The sequence below is a fragment of the Salvelinus alpinus genome, chromosome 8 (genome assembly GCF_045679555.1).
Source record: "Salvelinus alpinus chromosome 8, SLU_Salpinus.1, whole genome shotgun sequence".
In the NCBI taxonomy this organism is placed as follows: domain Eukaryota; kingdom Metazoa; phylum Chordata; class Actinopteri; order Salmoniformes; family Salmonidae; genus Salvelinus; species Salvelinus alpinus.
In genome coordinates, this window is record NC_092093.1 from 86,310,892 (window position 1) to 86,322,742 (window position 11,851).

General features: G+C 43.9%; 1 pseudogene; it reads right to left on the bottom strand.

The window, feature by feature from the left end:
- The window catches only part of LOC139582343 (nuclear receptor-binding protein-like), a 37,766-nt pseudogene extending 27,290 nt beyond the window's left edge, over positions 1 to 10,476 (bottom strand).
- Positions 10,477 to 11,851: the final 1,375 nt, after the last annotated feature.

Here is an 11,851-nt window from a genome sequence, read left to right on the forward strand (position 1 = left end):
TAGCCGGCGACATCTTAACTTCCGCCATACCGATACTAAAGCGAAAGAAATCTGATGAAAATATTGATGAATTAGAACGGCTCAGTCTTGCTATACCATCCGCAGCTACAGGAGTATGTCTGGCCAAGCGATACTGAACTGCTCACAACCTCAAACTATTTTCACCCAAAAAGTCAAAAACAAATAAAACATTTATTTGGTTAAAGTAAATATATTTGGGGTTTGATTTGAGCTGAAGCAGCATTGATTTTCCAGGTGAGTCCTAGACAGGCAGACAGATGTATGTGTTCTCATGGAGACGTAGAGGAGATAGAAAATCAGTTGATTGTTACTTGTAATGACCCCAGAGACCATCATTGTAATAAACTTCTGAGAGAGGCAGTGGGGATTTTTCAGACGGTTCTCTAAGTATGTAATTAGGCCCATACTCTGGTTGTTATTCCCTTCTCACTTCCAGGTTAATGACACAGAATTGGAAAGGTGACCCAGTGGATTAGAATGAGTTATGTACAACTATTTTGCATGAAAATGACCGAGTAGTAGCATTCGTCATGCATGAAAGTGAATAGACTGTCAAAATACCAGCCCAGAGTATTGCAAAATTCCATTTGTGTGTGTGTGTGTGTGTGTGTGTGTGTGTGTGTGTGTGTGTGTGTGTGTGTGTGTGTGTGTGTGTGTGTGTGTGTGTGTGTGTGTGTGTGTGTGTGTGTGTGTGTGTGTGTGTGTGTGTGTGTGTGTGTGTGTGTGTGTGTGTGTGTGTGTGTGTGTGTGTGAATTAGAAAGAGAAAGATGTAGAGCAAGAGATACTTATAGAGGGTTAAAAAGTGTGTGTGTGTGTGTGTGAGAGCGAGAGAGAGACCTCAGAGAGCTCAAGGTTCAATGGTTCACATTGAGATGTTCTTCTTTTTCAATCAAGCTACATTTTATATTCCTGCTGGCAAATGGCTTTATTCAACTTGTTTGTTTTTGTCTCAACAAACCATTCATGTCCAGAAATCCAGGAGAATGGCATTGATACCAAGACCCTAAACGTACTCCCAAAAGAAATCAAGACAGAACTCAACACACACAGACACTCCCACACACACGCCACACACACACACACACAACATTTACATATCAATTTGGGATCTCACTGCAATTCTTCCAGGGACTAGATACAATCATCAAATGACTGGAGCAGATTGAGATTGATCTTTGACCCACACTGTTTCAATAAACATCAAGATCATAAATTAATCTCCAGCAGCAGTAGATTTGTGGGAGGATAAAAACGTAAGCTGTTCTCCAAATTGGATTACTGAATTCACACTGGCAGAGTACTCCAGCCCGCTAGTAACAAACGTCATTTCAACGTCTATTCCACGTTGGTTCAATGTTATTTAATTGAAATGACGTGGAAATAACGTTCATTCAACCAGTCGTGCCCAGTGGGATGAGATTGAAACCCATAGTCAGTGGACTATACCAACCAGTCAGCAAATATTACAATATTTGTGCAAGAGATGTAAATATGGTTTGAAAGAATAAAGGGACAACCTGGCATTTAAACATCAACAAATACAATGGAAACATCTTAGCTAGGCTAAATAGTTAGTTGACACATTTCATGTCAATTCATCACTTTATGTTCCATGGATCGATCAATTACATGACAATGACAATCAATACGATTTCAGTTCACTGAGAATATAACGCTTTCTATTCAGAAAAACAGAAGCTCTTCACTGTATTTCTTAAAACCTCTTTATAATCTATGTATTTTTCAACCTTTTGGTCTTTGTTCATTTAATCTATAGCCTTGGTAATGCAGCTCCCAATGCTCACAAGAACATATTTGTTTTTCTGTTCAGATATACTTGTCATTCATCCTTAATCTTCATCAAACACACCAACATGAGGACTGTTGGAAGACGGCCAAAAGGCATGAATCATGACATGTGAAACACTGCAGCAGTACCACATTCTTATGATCTGTAAGAAGAACCCATAATTATTTTATAGTGCAATCGAAGGTGTTTGCAAATGAATTGTACAAACATATGTTAATCATTGGCACACAAGTCAAAACAATGAATTCCTGTTTAGGTTTTGATTTATGCGTTGTGAATGTTTTCAAATCAAATCAAATGTTATTTGTCACATACGCCAAATACAACAGGTGTTGGCTTACTTATGAGCCCTTAACCAACAATGCGGTTTTTAAAAAGTAAGAAAAATGTGCTAAATAAACTAAAGGAAAAATAGTAACACAATAAAATATCAATAACGAGGCTAAATACAAGGGCTACCGTTACCAAGTCAATGTGTAGGGGTATGGGTTAGTCATGGTAGTTGAGGTAATATGTACATTTAGGTAGGGGTAAAGTGAATACGCATAGATAATAAACAGAGAGTAGCAGCTGCGTATGCGAAGAGTAAAGGAATGTGAATGTATGTGAATGTATGTGCGTGTGTGTGTGGTGTCAATATGCATGTGTGTGTGTTTTCTGTTTGTGTCCATGTGTCACGCCCTGACCTTAGATATCTCTGTTTTTCTATATATTTTGGTTAGGTCAGGGTGTGACTAGGGTGTGTACGCTAGTTTTGTTTGTCTAGGGTTTTTGTATGTCTAGGGGTGTTGTATGTCTAGGGGTTTTGTATGTCTATGTTGGCCTGATATGTGTCACGTTCCTGACCTGTTTTCTGTTAGTTTTGTATGTGTTAGTTGGTCAGGACGTGAGTTTGGGTGGGCAGTCTATGTTTTCTGTTTCTATGTTGGTGAATGGGTACCTAATATGGTTCTCAATTAGAGGCAGGTGGTTTTCATCTCCTCTGATTGAGAATCATATTAAGGTAGGTAGTTTCACAGTGTTTGTTTGTGGGTGGTTGTCTCCTGTGTCTGTGTCTATGTTTGCACCATACGGGACTGTTTCGTTCGTTCGTCGTTTTGTTTGTAGTAAGTACTTGTTCGTTCGTTCTTCGTGGTTCATGTAAGTTCGTGGTCCAAGTCTGTCTACATTCGGTTTGTTATTTTGTTTAGTTGTCAAGTATAGTTTGTTTTGTCTTGTTCAATAAATTCATTATGTCTTATTCCAACGCTGCATTTTGGTTCAATCCTTGCTCCTCCTCTTCGGATGAAGAGGAGGAGGAAAGCCGTTACAGAACCACCCACCAATCCAGAACCAAGCAGCGGAAATTCGAGCAGCGGCCAAGAGATCAGGACTCATGGACTTGGGAGGAAGTATTAGAGGGAAAAGGACACTGGGCGCACATTGGGGAATATCGCCGCGCTCGTGAGGAGATGGAGGCAGCGAGAGCCCAACAGCGGTGGTATGAGGAGGCAGCAAGGAGACGTGGCTGGAAGCCCGAGAAGAAACCCCAAACATTTCTTGGGGGGGGATAAGAGGTAGTGGGCCAAGGGCAGGTAGGAGACCTGCGCCCACTTCCCAGGCTTACCGTGGAGAGCGGGAGTACGGGCAGACACCGTGTTACGCAGTAGAGCGCACGGTGTCTCCTGTACGTGTGCATAGCCCGGTGCGGGTTATTCCACCTCCCCGCACTGGTAGGGCTAGATTGGGCATTGAGCCAGGTGTCATGAGGCCGGCTCAACGCGTCTGGTCTCCAGTGCGTCTCCTCGGGCCGCCTTTCGCATGGTGTCCCCGGTTAGCCTACATAGCCCGGTGCGGGTTATTCCACCTCCCCGCACTGGTTGGGCGACGGGGAGTATTCAACCAGGTAAGGTTGGGCAGGCTCGGTGCTCAAGGGAGCCAGTACGCCTGCACGGTCTGGAATTTCCGGCGCTACCTCCCCACCCCAGCCCAGTACCACCAGTGCCTACACCACGCACCAGGCTTCCAGTGCGTCTTCAGAGCCCTGTTCCTCCTCCACGTACTCTTCCTATGGTGCGTGTCTCCAGCCCAGTGCCTCCAGTTCCGGCACCACGCACTAAGCCACCTGTGCGTCTCCAGAGTCCTGTACACACTCTTCCTTCTCCCCGCACTCGCCCTGAGGTGCGTGCCCTTAGCCCGGTACCACCAGTGCCGGTACCACGCACCAAGCCTATAGTGCGCTTTGAGAGGTCAGTGTGCTCTGTGCCTGCTCCCCGCACTAGCCTGAAAGTGCGTGTCCTTAGCCCGGTGCCTCCAGTTCCGGCACCACGCACCAGGTCTACAGTGCGCCTTATCCGGCCAGAGCCATCCGTCTCCCCAGCGCCATCTGAGCCATCCGTCTCCCCAGCGCCATCTGAGCCATCTGTCTCCCCAGCGCCATCTGAGCCATCCGTCTGCCCAGTGCCGTCTGAGCCATCCGTCTGTCCCGAGCCATTAGAGCCGCCCGTCTGTTCCGAGCCGTCAGAGCCGTTCGTCAGTCAGGAGCCGCTAGAGCCGTTCTTCAGTCAGGATCTGCCAGAGCCGCCAACCAGACAGGATCTGCCAGAGCCGCCAACCAGACAGGATCTGCCAGAGCCGCCAACCAGACAGGATCTGCCAGAGCCGCCAACCAGACAGGATCTGCCAGAGCCGCCAACCAGACAGGATCTGCCAGAGCCGCCAACCAGACAGGATCTGCCAGAGCCGCCAACCAGACAGGATCTGCCAGAGCCGCCAGCCAGACAGGATCTGCCAGAGCCGCCAGCCAGACAGGATCTGCCAGAGCCGCCAGTGAGCCATGAGCGTCCAGAGCCGTTAGCGAGCCATGAGCAGCCAGAGCCGTCAGCGAGCCATGAGCGTCTAGAGCCGTCAGCCTGCCATGAGCGTCCAGAGCCGTCAACCTGCCATGAGCGTCCAGAGCCGTCAGCCTGCCATGAGCGTCCGGAGCCGTCATTCATCCAGAACTGCCTCTCTGTCCGGAGCTGCCCTTCAGTCCGGAGTTGCCCCTCTATCCTGAGCTACCTCTCTATCCTGAGCTACCTCTCTATCCTGAGCTACCTCTCTATCCTGAGCTATCCCTCTGTCCTGAGCTACCTCTCTGTCCTGAGCTACCTTGTCCCGGAGCTGTCCTTTATCTTGGTGTTGCCCCTTAAATTAGGTGGGGGAAATAAGAGGGTGGTCATTCTAAGGGGGAGACGTAAGCTGGGATTGACTATGGTGGGGTGGGGACCTCGCCCAGAGCCTGAGCCACCACCGTGGTCAGATGCCCACCCAGACCCTCCCCTAGACTTTTGGTGGTGCGTTCGGAGTACGCACCTTGAGGGGGGGGGTTATGTCACGTTCCTGACCTGTTTTCTGTTAGTTTTGTATGTGTTAGTTGGTCAGGACGTGAGTTTGGGTGGGCAGTCTATGTTTTCTGTTTCTATGTTGGTGAATGGGTACCTAATATGGTTCTCAATTAGAGGCAGGTGGTTTTCATCTCCTCTGATTGAGAATCATATTAAGGTAGGTAGTTTCACAGTGTTTGTTTGTGGGTGGTTGTCTCCTGTGTCTGTGTCTATGTTTGCACCATACGGGACTGTTTCGTTCGTTCGTCGTTTTGTTTGTAGTAAGTACTTGTTCGTTCGTTCTTCGTGTTTCATGTAAGTTCGTGGTCCAAGTCTGTCTACATTCGGTTTGTTATTTTGTTTAGTTGTCAAGTATAGTTCGTTTTGTCTTGTTCAATAAATTCATTATGTCTTATTCCAACGCTGCATTTTGGTTCAATCCTTGCTCCTCCTCTTCGGATGAAGAGGAGGAGGAAAGCCGTTACAATATGGTTCCCAATCAGAGACAGCTGTTTATCGTTGTCTCTGATTGGGGATCATATTTAGGTAGCCATTTTCCTCATATGTGTTGGGGGATCTTGTCTACATTGAGTTGCCTGAGTGCATACCAGTAGCGTCACGTTTCGTTTGTTCTTTATTTGTTTTGGTGAGTTTCGATTTATTAAAATTATGTGGAACTCGACTCACGCTGTGCCTTGGTCTCATCCTTACGACGAACGTGACACCATGTGCGTGTCAGTGTAGTATATATGAATGTGTGGTTAGAGTCCAGCGAGTGTACATCGAGCCTGTGCAAAAAATAAATACGAATAAAATAAGGGGGTTAATGAAAATAGTCTGGGTAGCCATTTGATTAACTGTTTAGCAGTCTTTTGGCTTGGGGCTAGAAGCTGTTAAGGAGCCTTTTGTTCCCACACTTGGTGCTCAGGTACTGCTTCCGGTTCGGTAGCTGAGAGAACAGTTTAAGACTTGGGTGGCTGGAGTCTTTGACAATTATTGTGCCTTCCTCTGACTCCGCCCCAGTGATGTACAATACCCTCTGTAGCGCCTTGTGGTCGGATGCCGAGCAGTTGCCATACCAAGCGGTGAGGCAACCAGTCAGGATGCTCTCGTTGGTGCAGCTGTTGAACATTTTGAGGATCTGAGGTCCCAAGCCAAATCTTTTCAGCCTCCTATCTTGTGTTTTGACTATGATAGGTCCTTAGTGATGTGGACACCAAGGAACTTGAAGCTCTCGACCCGCTCTGCTACAGCCGCGTCAATGTGAATGGGGGTGTGCTCTGCTTTCCTTTTTCTGTAGTCCACGATCAACTCCTTTGTCTTTCTCAAGTTGAGGCAGAGGTTGTTGTCCTGGCACCATACTGCCAGATTTCTGACCTCCTCCCTGATACAGTTCTGGATATATATTCCAAACAAGTGATTTGTAAACTTTTTCATTTACATTTTAATCATTTAGCAGAAGCTCTTATTCAGAGCGACTTAAAGGAGCAATTGGAGTTAAGTGCCTTGCTCAAGGCCACATGGACACATTTGTACCAAGTCAATTCAGGGATTGGAACAAGCAACCTTTCGGTTACAGGCACAACACTCTTAACCGCTGGACTACCTGCCGCCCTAACAAGTAATACTGACATATGATAACTGTGTTGGCTTCCTTCCCAAAAGAAGTTGCTACTGTATAGAGGGAACTAAACAGAAAGGGACTGACTCGGGCAGCCCTGTAAAGGCACAGTGACAGGGTCGAGGGAACCGTTCCTGCTGAAGAACTTGGTGAAGGCCTCTTCTAGTACATCCTGCTCTGGCACACCTCGCTGATAAAGCCCAGTTGGACCAGCTCAACAGACAGTTCCTGTATATTCTCATTGGGTAACAAATCACAGCTTACAGTGCATTCAGAAAGTACACACCCCTTGACTTTTTCCACATTTTGTAGTGTTACAGCCTAAATTTAAAATAGATTACATTAAGATTTTGTGTCACTGGCCTACACACAATACCCCATAATGTCAAAGGAGAACCATGTTTTTAGAATTTTTACAAATTAATTAAAAATGAAAAGCTGAAATGTCTTGAGTCAATAAGTTTTCAACCTTTTGTCATGGCAAGCCTAAATAAGTTCAGGAGTAAAAATGTGTTTAACAAGTCACATAATACGTTGCAATGACTCACTCTGTGTGCAATAATAGTGTTTAACATCATCTTGTTACCCTACACAATTGTCTATCAGGTCCCTCAGTTGAGCAGTGAATTTCAAACACAGATTCAACTACAAAGACCAGGGAGGTTTTCCAATGCCTCGCAAAGAAGGGACTTTATTGGTAGATGGGTAAAAATAAAAAAGCAGACATTGAATATCCCTTTGAGCATGGTGAAGTTATTAATTACACTTTGGGATGGTGTATCAATACACCCAGTCACTACAAAGATAGTCTGTCCTAAGTCAGTTGCTGGCAAGGAAATCAAATCAAGTTTTAATCAAATTAAATGTTATTGGTGGTATACATATGTTTAGCAGTTATTATTGCGGGTGTAGAAAAATGCTTGTATAACGTGATGGAGGAATGGTGAGGCCAATGGTGACTTTGAAACATTTGCAGAGTTTAATGGCTGTGATAGGAGAAAACTGAGAATGGATCAACAACATTGTAGTTACTCCACAATACTAACCTAATTGACAGAGTGAAAAGAAGGAAGCCTGTACAGAATAAAAAATATTCCAAAACACGCTTCCTCTTTGCAATAAGGCACTAAAGTAAAACTGCAAAAGATGTGGCAAAGAAATTAACTTAATGTCCTGAATACACAGCGTTATGTTTGGAGCAAACACAACACATCTGAGTACCACTCTTCATATTTTCAAGCATGGTGGTGGCTGCATCATGTTATGGGTATGCTTGTCCGGTAAGGACGAGGAAGTTTTTTTAGGATTAAAAGAAACGGAATAGAGCTAAGCACAGGCAAAATCATAGAGGAAAACCTAGTTCAGTCTGCTTTCAAACAGACACTGGGAGACAAATTCAATAACCTAAAACACAAGGCCAAATATACACTGGAGTTGCTTACCAAGATGGCATTGAATGTTCCTGAGTGTCCGAGTTACAGTTTTGACTTAAATCGTCTTGAATATGTATGGCAAGACTTGAAAATGGCTGTCTAGTAATGATCAACAGCCAAAATGACAGAGCTTGAAGAATAAAATAATGCAAATATTGTACAATCCAGGTGTATAAAGCTTTTAGAGACTTACCCTGTAATCGCTGCCAAAGGTGATTCTAACATGTATTGACTCAGGGGTGTGAATACTTATGTAAATTTAAAAAAAATGTATTAAATTTTTTTTTAATGTCTAAAAACATGTTTTCACTTTGTCATTATGGGTTATTGTTTGTAAATGGGTGATAAAACAATCTATTTAATCAAATTTGAATTCATGCTGTAACACAACAAAATGTGGAATAAGTAAAGGGGTATGAATACTTTCTGAAGGCACTGTAGGTGTCTGTTCAGTTTGTCCTCCAGCTTCCACAGTAGTGTCAGATTATGTTTTGCACTCTCCTCCACCGGCTCAATATTACACTGCATCTGAACAACCTTGCATGTCCGTAGTTTAGCCAGACTGTTCTCACAGACTAGACGTAACATAGTAAATGTAAATCCAGGACACTCAAATTAGTATGATATGGGTGGTTGGTCTGGGTGCATGGGTGCATAGGTGGTCATATAACGCAAACCTCAAGCAATCCAAAGGTTGCGTGTTCGAATCTTATCACATACAATTTTATGCAACTACTTACTACTTTATTGCTACTTTGCAACTACTTAGCATGTTAGCTAACCCTTCCCCTAACCCTTTTAGCTAACCGTTTCCCTAATCCTAAACCCAACCTTAAACCTTTAACCTAACTCCTACCCTTAACCCCTAACCCTAGAGCTTGCTAATGTTAGCGTTAGCCACCTAGCTAATGTTAGCCATGACAAATTGGAATTCGTAACATATCATACGTTTTGCAACTTTGTAACACATTGTACATTTTAAGAATTCGTAAAATATCATACGAATTGTAATTCGGAACATATCATACAAAATGGATGATGGACATCCACAAATTTATACATACAGTGCCATATGAAACGTAACATATCACACTAAATGGATTGTCTCGGATTGACAGAATAATACAAAATACTCTGAGACAATGTTGGTTCTGCAGGTTCTGGGGTGGGGGATTTGACAGAGGGGGTGACAATGGGGGATTTGACGGGGGACTACTGGGGCTGCTGGCGACAGGGCAGACCGAACGCTAGGTTGTAGATACCATTCCCGACATCCTCCAGGAACTTATCCAGTTCCAAGTCAGGAAACTGAAACAGCTTGACCTGTACGCCCGCCTTTATCTCAGCGATGATGAGGTTGGGGTCTATGTTCTTAGTGATCTCCTCTAAGGCATTCTCAAGGATCATATGCTGGTGGCTAACGATGCAGTGTGCAGCTAGCAGCTTCAACAGGGGCACCTAAAACAGAGCCTGGTGGAAAAGCAGCTCTCTGGCTGTAGGTCTCTTAAACAGGTCAGACTCCAGAAACTTCTGAATAAACTCCCCCTGTAGGGGATCTTCCAGTGACTGTATGACGTTGTTGATGCCCTCCTGAAAATGGAAGATTCTCAGTTTCCCTGGATCTCCAACACTGCCATCTCCAAGGCACACATCCCAAAGGAGTAGATATCCACTGCAGTGGTGACATCTACAACAGTTCCATATTCATGGGTGAAGAAGTGCAGGTTTTTCTGTTCTTTTCTGCAGGTCTTCACACGGTTGTTGATGGTGTCTGGAGCCACTGATACTATCTTGATGAGTCCGTTGTGTTGGATGAAGATGGTGTCACAGGTCAAATGCACTCAATGCATTTTGCAGCAGAGGAACAGCGTGTGCCTCAATCCCTCTCCTTCAAATCAAAAAGTTTCTCATACCACATATGAAAATGTAATATGCAAATGTACTACCGCCCTTGTCCCTGATACCTCTAATCAAGAAAGCTGCTTATGCAGAGTAAGTCTGTGTCACGAATGGCATTCCATTCCCTATATGGCTCCCCATAGGGCTCTGGTCAAAAGTAGTGCACTATCGGGAGTAGGGTGCCATTTGGAATGCACCCTAAGAGATAGCGATCCAGGCTTCTTCGCCTGGCTTACTTTGGGGATATCTTTATCAAATGTCCACTGTCACAAATTCAGGTAGACTCCGCCAGGTGACACGATCATTAATTTTCATGTGTCTGATTTGCCTGACGTTGTGAGAGCCATTTGTGATGGAAGCTGTGAAATACAGTTTCCTTAAGGTCAGGAAGATTTCAGAGCTTCAATTCAGAGATGACTTGAGCCTTACATCAACACCTACCAGAAGAACAAGACATGGGAAGTGATCCATATTGAAATGACAAGACATCCACATTGACAATTGATACAGTGGGAAAATAAATGACACTGTCATTTCCAAGAACTATATTACATTTCAAAATAACCCTTATTCATTTCAGCCATTGCAGTAGAATACGTTATGTGAGTACCTGGAACTGACTGGTAACCTCAATGCATGTAGTAATTGAGGACTTATGTGTTCTCTTCATATATTTTCTCAAAAAACGTAATTAACACAAGGTTGAACCCTTGAATAACGCTATTCCTGTATGTAACACATAGTGTTGCTGAAATGCCATGACGTATTACCATTATTTTTACAAGCTACAAACTAGTTTACCCTTTCAAAGAATTCGGAGAAATGCGTTAGGATGACCCCCTATCCCAGCAGATAAAACGTAACTTCCAGGAAAGCATTTTGCTGTACTAGTGTTTGAACAAAATATGAGATGATCCTCACTGAAAAAACATCTGTTCAACCAAAGGATTTTCTTTTTTTTTGAGAGCAAGGGGCCTTGCAAATACGACACTTTAGAGTATGACCAAAAGCTCTTGGACAGAAGAGAGTGAGGTTGGGAGCCATGGTGGATGCCCTATGCTCCCAAGGGGACCAAGACAATTAAGTCAAGTCAGAGTATGACTCAGTAATCATCAGTACTGAAGCAATACAGACTAAAAGTGCACCAATCAACTATAGACATCTACGGATATGATGACTGCTGAACATTTGAAAGACCTGTGCTTAAGTGTTTCGATCTGCTTCCTGTTGTTCGTGTATCTGTTGAACTTATTTGAACCGAGGACCTATCATGCATCATATCCACTATGTAAATCACTGTGGGAACATTTTGGGTTGTATAAACAAGGTTTGACTTCTCATTTGCTTTCTCCTCTGATTAGCTGTAATTAGTGTTTAGAGCTCATGGATCCTTGACATCCCTCAGGCTACCCAGAAGACTACAAACCCGAGACTGAGACGCAGCATTTCCACTCAGTTACAGCTTGCATTTCAGGACATACACAGAGTAGCCTATATTTACCTACATTACAGGATAGAGGGTAGGCAATATATCACTATACGTCATATTCATATGGCACAGCATATGATTGTTCACAGTGCATAATCACATAGCGTACATACAGGACATCATCTTTGTTAGAGGGTATTTTGTGTGGCTAATAATGGATGATTGGTTCTGTGCTGGAATGATATATTATTCATGGTCAATAACTTCCACAAAGAATATTATATAGTGTGATA